This window comes from Battus philenor, unplaced genomic scaffold, assembly GCF_028537555.1.
Source record: "Battus philenor isolate CCGP_79_NKW_IND1 unplaced genomic scaffold, ilBatPhil1.0.hap1 SCAF_29, whole genome shotgun sequence".
Taxonomy (NCBI): Eukaryota; Metazoa; Arthropoda; class Insecta; order Lepidoptera; family Papilionidae; genus Battus; species Battus philenor.
The window spans coordinates 5,679,856-5,697,614 of NW_027181692.1; positions in this window are offsets into that span (position 1 = coordinate 5,679,856).

Sequence of the window (17,759 nt, forward strand, 5' to 3'; positions counted from 1 at the left end):
CATCATCCTCGTAGAATTTATCAAAAAAATACAAAGCACGTTCAGTTTTTTTCGATTAAAACTTTTTTTCCAAAAATAAAAGTACATTAGAGCAATACTATCTCGAGGGTAGAGTTATATGCAATTGCCACTGCTAAGAAGTTTCCAGAGGATGTGCAGCAGCGTTCTCTGTGTACCACAATATCACATTGCAATCGTCAACCCGCCTGCCGAGCATAGCGATTATGGAAGATCCTTGCGCAGACTTGCAACAAGCGCCTATAAGCTGAATCAACTTCTTTTTTTACTCTTGTTCAATCTTTCAATCTTTGTTATGAGCGGACAGGGTCATTATTTACGTTATAACTTTTTAAATAATTTTAATTTATTCCCATATTCATCTTTTGTCTTTTTTAATCTTTCATTCCCTTCCATACATCGCCTGACTTCCTTCGCCTTCCCTTCAGAATTCTACAATTTTAAGTTTAGTATTTTCATCATTTGTTTAACAATTTATTTATTCTTAATTTTTACTTTTATTCTTACTATCTACTTCGCACTTGACCCTTTTGTTACCAGCGCCGGAGTTAGCCGGTATCTACCTTGTAATGTGAGCTTATGTGTATTTCCCTGATTTAAGATTTATCACAACCAAATAAATTACTTAGAATTATCCTAACTAGCATTTTTAACTAGCATACCAGTAAAACGTTTAAATATGTTACACTTAAATGAGAAAATTCGAATATCAGCTTACCGCCATGCAATGTGCACATTTCGGAGCACATGCCCGGTTCAGTAGCGTCACTTCGACGGAACTGACTGCGGTAATGAAAGGATTAATTAAGTGCGGCAAACAATGCGAATTACACAACTGCAACCGTTAAATCACTCAACACGTGTTTCACCCCTCCACGGGGCATCTTCAGGAGTTATGTTACTCTCTGTGTTTGGCACTATTGGTGAGTGATTTGGCGGTGGCAGTTGTGTAATTCGCATTGTTTGCCGCATACGCATTTATCAGCGGGCTGGCGGGTGGTGCACTTTGTTGCACGACTACCACACTGCTAAATATTGGTCAGTTTCTTACTTAGGATGGACTTCCACAAGGTAACGCCTGATTCTATTAAAGACTTAATTAACTTGTTTTTATTTATTTATTGATTTTTATTGTTTTTCCTATTACCTTTTTGCAGAACTCAAAAAAGGTTTTGCGATAATCCTCTTTGCTCACCAGTCTGGCTTCGCTATCCTACTTCATGTTTGTTATAGAGCTTCCATCAGATGTGACCAAAAGATGTAGCCGTCGCATAAGATAGATGTAATTGCACAATTGTTAAACAACAAGCCTCGAAGCGAAGAAAGAACAACCATCTTTGTCATGCGACTCCTCATAAAGACCTTCAAGTGACGCCTTCGCAACAGGACACCGCGTGGCTTACTTCACAAAACAATGTTTTATTTAAATTATCCTACAGGGTGACAAATCATATGAACCCGGTGAGATGCAAAAATGTGTATACAATTTTATATTTAAACTTTTCAACAATGATCCAGCATTATTTTAAACGTATTGGCGATTGTAAAATGCTGTTGTGTCCGCGACCTATAACCTTAAAACGAAAACATCGTTTTCGTTTGTCACCGGGTTCACATGATTTGTCACCTAAAAGATAACTGAAGCCTATTTGTTTACAATATTCACGCAAATTTATATTATCATCGTGTCAGCTGATAGATGCCCATTTCAAGATAAACCTTTTCCAAGATACGATGAACATCTGTTAACTATGTTGGCGGTCCACCGAGGAGTATCCACGCCATGTTAACCAGCTCCTGGTCCACACCACTCGGGTATGTTTCGGCCTAAACAATCCTCCTCGGTTGCACTAGCAATGTGACTCACCCATTGCTACTTCATAAGAGAAATTTTTCGAAATACGTTGTTGGCATAGATTCTACTATGGATCTATTCATTTCTTTTGATCTCGCAGCGAAACACCAAACATGGCCCTCTCCATTGCTATTTGAGTGCCCGTGTGCCTTCTCTAAAGCCCACGATTCTTAAGTTATCATCTGCAACACACACTGATCAAAGACTTTCGTCTTCAGACATTGTGTTATTCTGGACTAGCACTTGTTCCGGAGCTTTCCGAACGCTGCCCATAATCTTTTGAATCGGTACTTGAAGTTGGATTAAGTTAGACGATATTTCTCTGATATAGTTGAGATATATGTAACAATCTAGTCTATATACATAGGAATAATTATAAATTTAATGTTCTATGTTAGGCCTTTACTTTTACTTTGTGTACATAAGGTTTTACACTTTATACTTTTCTCAAGGCTTTTTAAAAAAAGGGAAACTTTTGTGGCCAATTATGTAACTTATTACAATACACTGCCATGTAATGTCAAAACAATAAACCCTATTATAGTGTGAAGGATTTTTAAGTGATAATTGCTGAAAGGTTCTTGTATCGCGACCACGAATAGGGTTTACAGTACCGAACTAAAACCTTAATACCGGTTTTGATATTTGATTTATCGGGATACCGGTATTAAAACCGGTTTTATTAATAAAAAAATATACTAGTTATATTTTTACTTACTTCAGTTGCTATATTGACTTATTAACAAATTATATATGAAATCTAATATTAAATTCTATGTCACCTTTTACATATAATAGGTGAGCATGTTATTATATAATTAAAGAAGCAAAAAAAATATAATTAAATTGAAAGTATTTATGAAATAATATTAATAACTTGCATTTTGTTTATTAAAGTATGCTCTCAAAAATTTTAAAAATCAAACGTTCAATTTTTACTTGTAAACAGTACAGCTGATTTGCAAAATGAAACAATTTAATATTTTTTGTGTTACATACTTTATGTACTTGTAAAAACAAGACCTGTACATTAGGCAGTAGACGTAAAATATAAACAATCAAATCAAACGTTAAATTTTTACTTGTAAACAGTACAGCTGATTTGCAAAATGAAACAATCTAATCTAAAACAATTTAATATTTTTTGTGTTACATACTTTATGTATTTGTAAAAACGAGACCTGTACATTAGGCAGTAGACGTAAAATATAAACAATCGCTTTGTATTGCCGACACCGCCGTTTCTTTATGGTGCTATACTCGGCTTATCGGCTCGGCGTATGTAATAAATGTGCCTGATATAGATTTTAAAACAATTATTTGTATTTAATAGATTCAGGCATTACTTTGCGGAAGTCCATCCTAAGTAAGAAAAGGACTAAGATACAGCTACTACTGCTACATAGCAGAAGTAGCTATATATTAGTCCTTTTCTTAATTGTCTGTATATCTTAAAAAAATTCTTATAATTAATTAATACTATTTTAAATTCGATTTATATTGTGCATAAATTTAAGTTTCATCAACTAATGTAATACCAAGATACCGGTATTTTTTACATAAATACCGGTTTTTAATACTGGACAAAAATCGTATCCGGGATCCCGGAATTGTGGTATTTTAAGTCCTTATCACGTTAACTAACAACATTGTTAAGCGCGACATTAACAATTTTAAATATTGTTAGAAGCCACTGGATGCGGCCGTCGCAAGACCGGCCATCATAGTCTTTGGGGGAGAATGAAAATAGAAAGAGGCAGAAGAAGAAAGAATAAAACTTAGGTATGATTTACTCTAACTACTGTATTAAGAATATTGTAAAAGTGTCCACAAAAAATCTTAGTTTGTTATGGACTTTTGTTTTATCCGGGCGCGTTTGAAATCATCTATAAGTAAGAAAAGGACCAATATATAGCCACTTCCGCACATGCAGTCGTAGTCGTGCAACAAAGTGCACCGCCCGCCAGCCCGCTGATAAATGCGCATGCGGCAAACAATGCGAATTACTACCACCGTTAAATCACTCAACACGTGTTTCACCCCACCACGGGGCATCTTCAGGAGTTATGTTACACCGATTAGTGCCAAACACAGAGACTCTGTGTTTGGAATCTTCTATGTTTTAAGTTGAAGGGGACGAGTTTTTTTATTTCAGTTTTTACTAAAATTGAGCTCTCCTAGTATTCTTCTCATTACGAACATGACAGGTAACTTTAAATAATTCTATATGGCGGTGGTATGTTGTTCAGTCTTTGTGTGGCGGCATATCTAATTGTTACCTAAACGTATGTCTCGTTTTTCTGGATCAATACATACAAACATTTTAATCCTCTAGCAGGCGATGACACAATATCTCCGCAACATAATTTCGCTTGTCATCTTGTGAGATAACTTTAAAGATTTTATCAACTTGACCTTCACTGAGATTCACTGCTCGCTTATCTCGTATTAATAATTTTTAAGCTTAATCATTTTAGCTGTGTCATTTAATATTAGTTACTTGGATAATATTATTACGTTATGTTTTATGAAATTTTTAATGCGCTTGTACCGTTGAAATTTTACGAGATATGTAACGTCATGCAAACAAAAATATTAATTCAAATATATTTCATGGGTTTCCTTACTTAATTAAATGTAAATAAGATTCATTAAAGAATGCCTTTTTACATTTTAATTATTTTTATTTACATTATGATTTGCGTTGTTTTCCTTCTTAATGTTCATATTTCGTTGTTAGCAAATTCTTTCATTCCTTTAATTTTTTCAAAATCTCTTCATTCATCACCTCACTTTTGTTACGTTTTGCGTTATTTTTGATAAAACTTTTATTATATTATATTGCCACCTAAAGCAAACCTGGCGGCGGACGATCACTGCAGAAGTGAAGGCAGTTGGAATGACGTGGAGCGAAGTAAAGCGCGAGGCTCAAGACCGCTCGGAATGGCGACGTACTGTGGACGCCCTCTGCCCCATCTTAGGGACATGGAAATAAAAGATGATACCATAGTAGAAAATTCAAATCGGCAACTTTTGTTTATGATTCGTTGACTAACCAGACGCCATGACGGGTTACGAATTAGTGTCTGTTGCTCGTACATTTTTGTTTACACCAATTTCATTCGGTTTTCTAGTCAATTTCTTTAAAAGTTTTTTTTTTTTAATAATTGTCTTTAATTATTTTTTTACTCTGTCCATTATCAAATAAAATACGTACGGAGCCTATTTAAACATCTAAAAATGTAGCACAATGAGAAAAAGACTGCCTGGTATGTATATTGTGTACAGGAAGATTGGTTATACTTGTAAAAGCTTAAAAAACGTGAAAGTATATAGTTGATTTCTCAGCGACTTCTTTTAAGTTATTTCCAATCACCCGTATAAAGTGATGACTCTAAAAAGAGTGAGTCGCTCTGTATTCGGTACTAATCGGTGTAACATAACTCCTGAAGTTACCCGTGGAGGGGTGAAACACGTGTTGAGTGATTTAACGGTGGCAGTTGTGTAATTCGCATTGTTTGCCGCATGCGCATTTATCAGCGGGCTGGCGGGCGGTGCACTTTGTTGCACGACTACCACTGCATGTGCGGAAGTGGCTAAATATTGGTCCTTTTCTCACTTGGGATGGAATTCCGTTAAATAACGCCTGATTCCATTAAATTACCAATATAGTGTTCCCCAAAAAATCTATCAGTAAATAACTTCAAATCATATGATTGCTTTTTAATCTGTCTCATCTGTCATTTGAACAACTGTCAATGTCATTTTTGTGTACAAGATTTTCCAACGTCCATATGCACGGAGAACAGAAGTTATGTAGCAAAAGTTATTTCCGTAATTGTTATGTTAAGAAATATAGTCGATGGGAAGGAAACCTGTGAGTTTTGTAGTAATTTCACTAGATATCCTAAATATTACTTAAATGAGCCTTTTTTAAGTTTTCTTTTTAATAGTAGCTTTTATTTTGGTACTCCGGGTTTATTTTTATAGTATTATTTTAATGTAACATTATATAAATGGGATAGTATTTATATTATTTAAACAGTGATACGAAAGTTCCTAAATCAGCTTAAATTTAAATATACAGGACGATTAAATTTTAATTTTAATTGCATGTGTGATATTGCATTTTATTGTCACAAAAACACATCAACATCATATCGGAAAGTAAATGTTATGCCGGGATACTCACAGTTTAAAATCATGAACTGAACCGGGGAACCACCAATACCTCCCGGTCCTCCAGAAATCATACCAGGGCGTTTCTTTTAAACACCATAGATTATCCCAAAGGTGCTATTACATTTCGCAACACCTGACTGTCGCATTCGCAGCGATATTCCACATTAGTAAGTGGAATTTAGTCGTGCCGTTAAATTTTTATTACTCATTATATGTTACTTCCTTGAATGTTATAAAAGCGCGAAAATCTGGAGTCATCACCACAGAACCCTGAGGTTCTGTGGAACACTTTCAGAAATGCTGATCTTCACCAAAGTAGTAACGTTAACTTAGATTATTATAGTAGGCCTAAGATGAAAAGTTTCATTTTTATTTATTCACATCATGATCCAAATATTTTGTGTCATCAAAATATCAAAACAAACATAATAATGTTTGTATTGCTATTTTCCATTTCCAGCCCAGATGCCAGCGAGCGCATAGGGGCGGACAGTATCCACAGAATCCTCCCAGTGGGCCATACCCTCCTCAGGACGACCAGGCTGCAGGCTATCCCTCTAGAGGCCAAAACGAAGGATACCAATACGTTACACCACCAAGTGTACCAGGAATGCAGGTATGTACAATGTGTCCTGGAGATTTTATTTTGCTACAGGAAATAGACAGAAATATTATTATCATGAAAGTCGATAGAAGGTCACTGCACCTTGTAAAGATCTATCCACGCCGCGTCTACGGGCTGTTGGTTGTCACTCGAGAACCGTTCGGCCTACCAGCCGTCGGTGGCACGAGCGAAGTCCCCCCCCCCCCCACTGCCACTTCGGAGGAGTGATTCTTTGAGCTACGTCCGTGACATTGTATATATAAAACGAAAACTATCCATTTTTATTACAATATTATCTTTCTAATGGATTTTTTACTGCTTCCAACGAATGTGCTACCAGCGAAGACTTACGGCATTGAATATGTGGTCTCCCACTCCGACCCTTATTAGCAAGCTCACGGCAAGGCGATGGAGATCGAATCAATAATAATATTGAATAGAACCAAAACAACCAACATAATTCAGTGCGGAGATGGCGGTTGAAGTGGCATTATGTGTGCCACATTGGGCGTAGAACGAACGGCCGCGGGAGGCCTTATATTTCTGGAGTACAGACCGCAGAGGAGCACCCTCAAAGTGTACAGACGATATAATAACATATTAGTGTATTTTCATATGTACAGCTTTTACATTTTAAATTTGTATTCTACATAGGGGTACCCGCAGCAAGGATATCCTCCGCAAGGATATCCCCCACAAGGATATCCCCAACCAGGATATCCCCCACAAGGATATCCTCAACCAGCATATCCTCAACCAGTATATCCTCAACCAGTATATCCTCCGCAAGGACCTCCTCTAATAGTACAACAACAACCAGGGGCACCTGGACATGGAGGTTAGATGTTCTTTTAAATATTCTCTAGCTTCAATTAATTCAGGATTTCTACAGATGATTAGTAATTATAGAACGTTGATGAGATACAATTATTCAAGATGGCCGGTTAATAAGTAAAAGATTTAATTCAAAGGTTTGATACCTATTTCCAAAGTAAGAAAAGGACCAATATTTAGCCAATTCCGCACATGCAGTGGTAGTCGTGCAATGAAATACACCGCCCGCCAGCCCGCTGATAAATGCGATGGACTTCCGCGAGGTAACGCCTGATTCCATTAAATACCTATTTCCAAACACACTAAATAAAGTGATCATTCTGAAATATATGTTTTTTTTCTAGTGGATTGTAATAGGTCAATAGCTTGTCGCAGAACAAATTTAGCAGGGAGAGAGAGTATATAATTTTTTCTTTAATATGTTTCATTTATCATAATATGATTTTTTAACATTATTCATCACTGCTGAAACTATTATATACATTTTTAGATAAAGGTGTACATCAATTGATCACGAATAAGCAATCAAATGATTAAAATTTTTCACAAATTAATCGAAAACTGACGTAGTGTTTTAAAATTATCAAGCATTATATTTTTGCTCCTGCTACCGATAGTGGTCGGGGCCGATAGGTTGTCAAGTTGGCGACCACAACTGGTAGACGCAGCGTGGCTAGGCCTCCCTGGGGGACCGACGACATAGTTAAGGCCGTGAGAAGTCGCTGGATGCGGGCCAGTCCCCATGCCTGGCTTTATTCGCTGAAAAAAAGATGAAGATTTAAGAAAAAAAAATCGCTGCCTTGTAATTTACATATTTCATTTATACTGAAAGACAGGTTGAAAGAGGATGGTTAGTTCATAGATATTTACGTTGCAGGTCAAACGGCAAGTGCTGCCGATGCAGCATGCTGCGGTGCATGCATAGCATGCCTCACTTGCTTCCTGTGCTCCTGTTGCCAAGCTCTCATGGGTTCCCACTCTACAGGAACGGTGCGTATCAACCAAAATACCGGCACCGGTTTCCCACCCACAGGATACCCTAACGAGAGTTATCCCCCTAGTGCTACATACCCTTCCAACACAGTTTACCCTCCCGGAGCCGGTTTTCCCCCCAACGCTGATAACGTTCCTGCAACCGGTTATCCACCTGGGTACTCGCCTAGAAATCCGTCCGATCAAGATATCACATATGTTCCCGACGATACTCCTGACCCCTCCGATATTGACGACGATCTTGATAATACTCCCCCTTTCAATAATACTCCTGCCCCCGGCAATACTTCACCTCCCGATAATACTCCACCTCCCGACAAAACTCCAACTCCCGATGACTATGATCCACCTGAGATCTAAACGCCTCACGTTCATCTACTAAATTCTATACGTTCATCTTAGAACAATAACAGAGTTGCTAGCAAATTGTTAGTGCTATGGGAAAACCAAGAGAGTATCAGTTTTCTACATTTGTCATGAACCAATAAATACATGAGTTATGCTTAAGTTGACTCGAATGTTACCAAAATGGCGAAGTATTCTACTATCAGAGAAAGTTATAACATATTGGCTAGATGCTAGTCTAATAACTCATCTCTTGAAGGCTTTGCTTCTTAGTTTTGCAGCGTCAGAGTGTCCGTTCCAAAATCCTTTATGATACAAAGGTTGGAAATATCGTGGACTACCTTATTAGTAATCAATTTCATTTCATGAAAACGTTATGGTGATATCCGTATGAATCTGTAAATTGGAATATCGGTGACAACGTGCCTCTAACATAGTTTTGCTACGTCAGAATATCCGTTCCTAAATCCTGTATAATACAAAGGTTTAAATATCTGTATACTGCCTTATTAGTATAATAATTTCCTAACATAAAGACGTTATGGTGATATCTGGATGAATCTGTAAATTGAAATATCACCGAAAACGTGCGGCTTATATAGTTTTGGTGCGTCAGTGTCCTTTCCCAAAACCTATATAATACAAAGGTTGAAATATCGTGGAGTACCTTATTAGTGTAGCAATTTCATAACATAAGACGTTATAATGATATTCGGATGAATCTGTAACCTGATATGTCACCGACAACGTGCGTCTTACACATAGTTTTGCTGCGTCAGAGTATCCGTTTCCAAAGCCTGAATAATACAAAGGTTGAAATATCGTGGAGTACCTTATTAGTGTAACAAATTCATAACATAAAGACGTTATGGTGATATCTGGATGAATCTGTAAATTGGAATATCGCTGACAACGTGCGTCTAACATAGTTTTGCTGCGTCAGAGTATCCGTTCCCAAAACCTGTATATTACAAAGGTTGAAATATCGTGGACTACCTTATTAGAGTGGCAATTTCATAAAATAAAGACGTTATGGTGATATCCCGATGAATCTATAAATTGGAATGTCACCTGAAACGCGCGTCTTACATAGTTTTGCTGCGTCAGAGTATCCGTTCCCAAAACCTGTATATTACAAAGGTTGAAATATCGTGGACTACCTTATTAGAGTGGCAATTTCATAAAATAAAGACGTTATGGTGATATCCCGATGAATCTATAAATTGGAATGTCACCTGAAACGCGCGTCTTACATAGTTTTGCTGCGTCAGAGTATCCGTTTCCAAAGCCTGAATAATACAAAGGTTGAAATATCGTGGAGTACCTTATTAGTGTAGCAATTTCATAACATAAATATGTTATTATGATAATCGGATGAATCTGAAAATTGGAATATCGCTAACAACGTGCGCCTTATATAGTTTTGCTGCGTCAGAGTGTCCTTTCCCAAAACCTGTATAATACAAAGGTTGAAATATCGTGGACTACCTTATCAAAGTAGCAATTTCAAACCATAAAGACGTTATAATGATATTCGGATGAATCTGTAAATTGAAATATCACCGAAAACATGCGGCTTATATAGTTTTGCTGCGTCAGAGTACCCGTTTCCAAAACCTATATAATACAAAGGTTGAAATATCGTGGAGTACCTTATTAGTGTAGCAATTTCAAACCATAAAGACGTTATAATGATATTCGGATGAATCTGTAAATTGGAATATCGCTGACAACGTGCGTCTTATATAGTTTTGCTGCGTCAGAGTGTCCTTTCCCAAAACCTATATAATACAAAGGTTGAAATATCGTGGTCCACCTTATTAGTGTAGCTATTTCAGAACACAGTGTCTTTTTTGTGTATCTAATTAAATCTGTAAATTGAAATATTACTGTTGTGGTACCTTTATTTTTGCTTGCCTTTCGTTCTGTTGCGTCAATGTCCATTCTTAAATCCTGTATAATATAAGGAATGAAATATTGTGGACGACTTCTTTCTTTCAACAATTTCACAACAAAATGACGGTATCGTGGAATTCAGAACAATCAGTAAATTGGAACAGTACAAATTTAGCGTCTCTTTTGCTGCGTCAGAGTGTCCGTTCTGAAATCTTTTAACAATATCATATTAAATTGAACAGTTAAAATAAAATATTGTTTTTAATTTAATATATTTTTGTAAAGCTTATCAAGACCTATAATGTTTTTCACCTTTAAAGTATTAATAGATGTACATGTTTTTATATAATCAGTTTTTTTATATATTTATTCATTACCTGTTTAGTAAAGAATCTTTATCTAAATCCAGGTTTTTTTTGTATAGTATAAAATATTTAAATGGTTACAATGAAGATGTATTAAAGTCCCTGAGTTAGAAATGAAACTTTATATTATTTAAATAAATAGTAGATAAAATTCCTGGACAGATTTCTTGAACCGTTGTTTAGTTTCGTACATATTTAAATACAAAACTGTACATCATATATAAAGAATCTGTTTGGCATCATAAATAATTGTATGAAAAAATTTAGCTGGCTTATGTAAAACGAAAATTGTGATAAAAACCGACTTTTGAACTAAACCGTGTTTAAACTGTAATAAATAGGAAATAAGGCTGTATGTGTAATGTATGTGATGTTTATTTAAATTATAATAATTATATTAATATTTGGTCACTCTTTTAGGAGGTAAATTAGTGTACAGATGTATGTTGTCTTGTATTGGAATGGATATAATTTTAAAATCTGTTTAAAATGTACTTCACACAGACCATATCGTCTAGTTTTGTAGTACAAAATATATCTAGTACATTGTCAAAGCATTTAAAACATTGTGTGTAACATAAGGTATATTTTAGTGTGAAGATACTCAGGGAGAAGCAGTTTGTACCACAAGTCAGGTACACATTGTTTTGTGTTTGTAATATTTATGTATTATGAAATAAATGATATATTTTTTTAAATAAAATCTGTACTTTATTTCAAAATTGCGTAGATGGCATATTTAAACTTTATTGTTGTCGTTTCAGCCCATAGATGCCCACTGAAAGGCATAGGCCAAAAGATATCTATAAGGCAATATAACATTATCGCCAAGTTTAATAGGCGAGTTGGTGATTGCAGTGTTTACTTAGTCTGGTCATAAATACTGTTATAAAATTAGATATTATTAGAATATCGTTAAACTAAACAAGACACCAATGAATTAAAAAAAATAATCATAATAATTATTTGACTTTAACTTAGTTTCAAATAGTTTACAATTTAAGTTAATAAATAGATTAAAGAATTTAATAAATACTGTAACATGCAAAAACGTGAGCAAAAACAAACTGTCCAAAAGTGGAGTCAGATTTTCAGTTCAGTCACTCTTTAACAACATTATTACCATGGACACTATTTTAAACTAGGTTGTATAACTTACAATCAGAATATCCTAGTGATATTCGCTAAAGATGGACAGGCTATATGGCACGCAGAGAGACAGCAGGCCACTTCCAACAAGACATATTGTAAATCTATGGGAGAGGTCTTTGCCCACCAGTGGACGACCTGGCTGAAATGATGACAAATGATTTTTTTTTCTGGAATGTGACAGGCCAATACCTTCACAGAGCAGTCAAAGCAGCCATTGATTTATAAAAATTGTAACAAGTTTAGTTACATTGATTTAGAATTCATTATCTTTTTTTTCTGATAATAGAACGAAACGAGAACAGGAAGCCATTTATTTGATAAGATAATATGATACATGCTTTTAGCTAACACAGGTGAAGGATGAATCGTGCAAATAAATTTTCGGGGGAAATTTTGTAACAAGTGCAACGACCTAAAGATAAGGCTTGTGGAGGCCTATATATACAGGACGATCGGTTATAGGTGTAAAAAGTTTTTATAATTATCCTGCATCTAGTGATGACACTGTAATATGGTACATTAATTTTATTTATAACTGGTGTTCTTCTTATTATTATTTTTACCGTCGCCATATATCTCTACCCTTAAAATGGCAAAGATCTTGTTTTTTCATTTGCAGTCTTTTTATTTCTTAATTTTAATGTCACAATTATACTTCTAATATTATATTTATGTTTAATATTTATATTTATTACTAGCTGATCCCGCAAACGTTGTTTTGCAAAAAAAAATAAAGTTTTAAATTAACAAATAAAAAATAAGGGTTAATCGTAGAGGGGTGAAAATTTAAGGTTGTATGTATTTTGGTATGCTGTATCATAATAAAATAAAAACCAAAAAATTTGTTTAAAAAAAAATTAGGGGTGGACCACCCTTATCACTTAGGAGTATGGAAAATAGATATTAGCCGATTCTCATACCTACTGAATACGCATATAAAATTTGGTAAAAATCGGTCGAGCCGTTTCAGAGGAGTTCAAGTTCGAACACCGTGACACGAGAAATTTTTTGTATTAGATATAGTTACATTTATACACAAATTTCATATCAAATTAGGTTTTTCTATTTATAACTTTTGTATTTATATTTTTATACGAAGTTAATCAGTGGCACCTGATAGTGCCATAGTTCCGCCAGGAAACCTCGTGCTGCAATTCCTGGACAGTTCATCCTTCATTACCTGATCTTTGAAAGCAAGAATGGGCGGTCTAAGTCTTTCATCGGAGAGGATCTCTGGCAACCCGCCAAGGTCTAATATTCTCCCTATCTCTGACTCCAAGTCGCCCCAGCGTGGCAGTGCATGTACAAAGAAATTCTCCGCGCCCGGTGAGCATCTGAATTCAAATGTGTGCTATTATACATTCGCGCACTATATGATTGCCCGTAATTGTTATCTAGTTCAGTTAATTAAGTGATCATATTTAAATTAACTTTCACATCGTATCCCCGCACAATTTTTTTATAAATAAAACAAAAATGTACTACAATAAATGTATATAGTAAAATTTCTTTATTCGCATTTTCAGTATTCGCGAATTAAAAGAATGTGACCCAATTCCTATAGTCGTTGATCTGATCAGTACATACATAATAAATACATTTAAAAAACTTTTAAGTTAAACGGTTTTTTGATACCCATATTGTGGTGGTTGTGGAAAAATATGTACCTAGTCCGCCATATTGGACCGGCGTCCATCTTGAATTTTAAATTTTGACATAATCATCGTGTTTTACTAGTGTAGCCCTTTCATTTGATACCCATATTGGGGGGGTTAAGGAAAAATACATAATCCGCCATTTTGTATCGGCGGCCATCTTAGATTTATAATGTTACTGATTTTATTGTATTGTATTGTCATCTAAATTAAATGTGTGTACCAAATTTCAGATCAATCTGACAACGGGAAGGTGCTTAAATTTCAATTTCTAATTTTGACCCAAACAAATAAATTCCGTACGGGTCCAACTAAATAAAACCGTTTAATAAAAGGACTCCAATATATATCCAACTCAATATCCTTTCTAAATGCCGGCAAATGGACTAATAAATAAAGTAAAATAAATCTTATCACCACAAGACGACAAATTTAGGAATTGCTTGAATCGCAATATGTAGATTTGACTGAAACCGACTTGAAGAAGAAGAGGTTTCAACAAGCGCTGAAAATGTGACATTTAATTTGAAAAATCTTAGCGAAAGTTTAAAAATGGCAAAGAAGTCTTATCTATAAGACGCAAATTGCTAATGCGACTTTTGAGTCAGACTTAATTGGAGAAGCTTTTAAAAACTAACAGACCAGAGGAAATAATGTAATTCATTAAATCACTGTTCATAATTAATCAAAATGTTCAAAAACTTCGTTGGAATTGATTTATGTATATATATTTATTTTTCTTTTATTTTGACACCTAGGAATGTATCTTGTATAATCGCATATAAACTAGTATTCCGTATTCACGGTTTCCGCATTCGCGGCATACTCGTGGAACTTGTACTCCGCGAATAAAAAGATTTTACTATATAGTAAAATTAAGTTTACCAGATCGGCTAGAAACTCTATAACAGTGATTCACAAAGTGGTCTTTATCGACCCCTAGGGGTCTATGACAACCTGCAAGGGGTCTACATCGGCGAAAAAAAATTTGTGGTCCATGAAATGAAAATGGGGGTCTACGATAGTGGATCTCAACACATACATTGATAGTACCTATTTACTTACACCATACTATCTTATAATATCAAAACATTTACATTATTTATAAAAGTACCTATGGAGTAAAAAAAATATTATATATGTTTATAAAATTGTGTAAGTTGTACGATGTTGGTATTCGCTTTGTGGTCGCAATACATTTTGAACTTGTAAAAACCTGAGAGTCGCAGTCTGGTGTTTATTTAATGTTACGTACATTTTACATAACAGATACTAAATTTTATTCTGAGTAGTTTTAATTTAAATTCAATTAATAAATGTATAAATTAACATGTATTTTTACTTTAAGTTTTTAACACTAAACTTCACTACAGTTAGAAATTTACAGGAAATCAATATCGGGTAAGTAGGGGGTCTACCCAACATGTCAAAGGGTCTACGACACAAAAAAGTTTGGGGAACTCTGCTCTACAACAAAATTTAAAGATGCCTTAACAAAAATCTGATAATATTAGGTGGACCAGGAAGTAACGTCGTTTCTGACGACATATTTTACAGAAAAAACGATTGATTTGTTACCGCTCGGGCATTGAATATTTGTATACTAGACGGCAAAAAAAGTTGTTGATAACGAAGGTGAATATATTGTTGATTAGAAATAAAAACTTGTTAAAAATGTAGTCATGTGAATATAATTTAAGAAAGCGACATTACTTTCCGGTTCCATTATTATGCGATACGCTCCTAGCTGACAAAATAAAACAAAACCCATATATATAAAAAAAACAATTTAATTGAATTTTTTGATTAATTATCTTAAAGCTTAAACAATGGTTTAAAGAATTTTGTAATATTCTCTTTCACGCGCAGCAGTCGCTTTAGAAATTTGCTTTAAACATAAGACTTCATTCCAGAGACAGATCAATGTTCATAAATAAATCACAAAGTTCATTTGCAATTCTATACCTTTGCTAAGATTTTCCAAATTAAATGTCACGTTTCAATTGCTTGTTGAAGCATCTTCTTCAATGCTCTTTGAATTTAAAATTTTACATAACTTTTTTTATTAATCCATTTGCCAGCATTTACAAAGGATATTAGGTAAGATACCTTTAGGAATCCTTATATTAATACCAGCTGATCCCGCAAACGTTGTTTTGCAAAAAAAATATAAAATTTTTAATTAACAAATAAAAAATAAGGGTTGATCGTAGAGGGGTGAAAATTTAGGATTGTATGTATTTTTGTATGCTGTATCATAATAAAAACCAAAAAATTTGTTTAAAAAATTAAAAAAAAAATTAGGTACCACCCTTATCACTTAGGTGTATGGAAAATAGATAGTAGCCGATTCTCAGACCTACTGAATAGGCATATAAAATTTGGTAAAAATCGGTCGAGCCGTTTCGGAGGAGTACGGTAACTAACATTGTGACATGGAAATTTTATATATTAGATGTATGTACTCATTAGATCCGTGAATATTGGAATTGGGTCGCATTTTTGTATAGTTTGGGAGATATCTTCATGGTAACATTCAATTTGATTCTTGTTTTGTATCAAACAGGACTCATCTGGCACTCTTGACGTATTCCTCTTTGCGTTGTATTCCTTCTCTCTCTCTCTCTCTCTCTCTCTCTCTGGTTGTATTCTTTCTCTCTTTACTTCTGTGGAACTTTACCGATCTTCAGCGGTGTATATTGCTTTGGCTACTGCATAGATCGTGGTACGCACCAGCGTATAGGACTACGGTATTGTGGTCATCACCCATCATTATTTGATTTTTTCAAGTTGTCACCGCTTTTCTTGGCTATGTAACCGAAAGTGCAGAAATTTATGCGACCTATGCGTATATGTAAATGCAATTGGACAGCACCGGATCTCAATTTCGTCGATGCTTCATAGATTCGATTTGCTTGACCTACAAAAATGATTAAATATTAACAGTATGATTAACACGTTCACTGCGGGCCCAATTTTGAAGAACTTTCAGCTGGTGCGGCTGAGGTCGAATCAGCCTCAAGCTGAACTTCCTAGTAGTGCGGTTGAGGCCTTTTCTGCCTCATGTTCATCAAATTTTTTTTACAATATTGAGTCAATGCTTCGCAGACATAAAGAAAGCTATATTTGTCTTTGTCATACCTCATACGGTTGAGTGTAAACAGCCGCCGCACTAGAGAGAAAACACGAGTTTTACGCGCCGCACCAGTGCAAAGTCTACCATGAGGCTGAATCGACCTCAAGCTGCAGTTGACGTGTTAAATAAGTGTGATAATACAAATGTTGTTACACAAAACGTGTTATAATATGTTTCTAAAAACCACTTTCAAAGTTTAGCTAGTTTCAGAGGACCTCCACAACTAAATACCTACAATATTAACAAAAATAAATAATAAATGTGAAAATTAGATCTAACTACAGAAATTTGCAGCGCGAATAAGTTCCAACAATAATTAATAATTTACAACTACATATAGCAAAGTGATATTTCGACCGTTTGCACACGTGGTCGCGCTTTGCAAATCTAAACAAGTCACACAAGCAACAATCGCTGAGATTCTTAAATTATTATCTGCCTACATTGATACGTGAAATCAAATCAATATTTTAATTCCTCGCTTTTGTGTTCTCAATTGTGTGTCCATTTTTTTCATATCACCTTAATATGTCCCTGTTAAATGTCCGGTGGAGCCCTGGAGGTACCCCAAGGCAATTTTGAGAACCTTTGTATTATATAATATATTTTGGAGGGTATGTACAAAAATTATTATATATGTTTAGTCGTTTTTAGTCATGATTTTATTACCGGATATATCGAACACCTATCTCTCCGCCGACATTCCCTGCATGCTAATTAAATA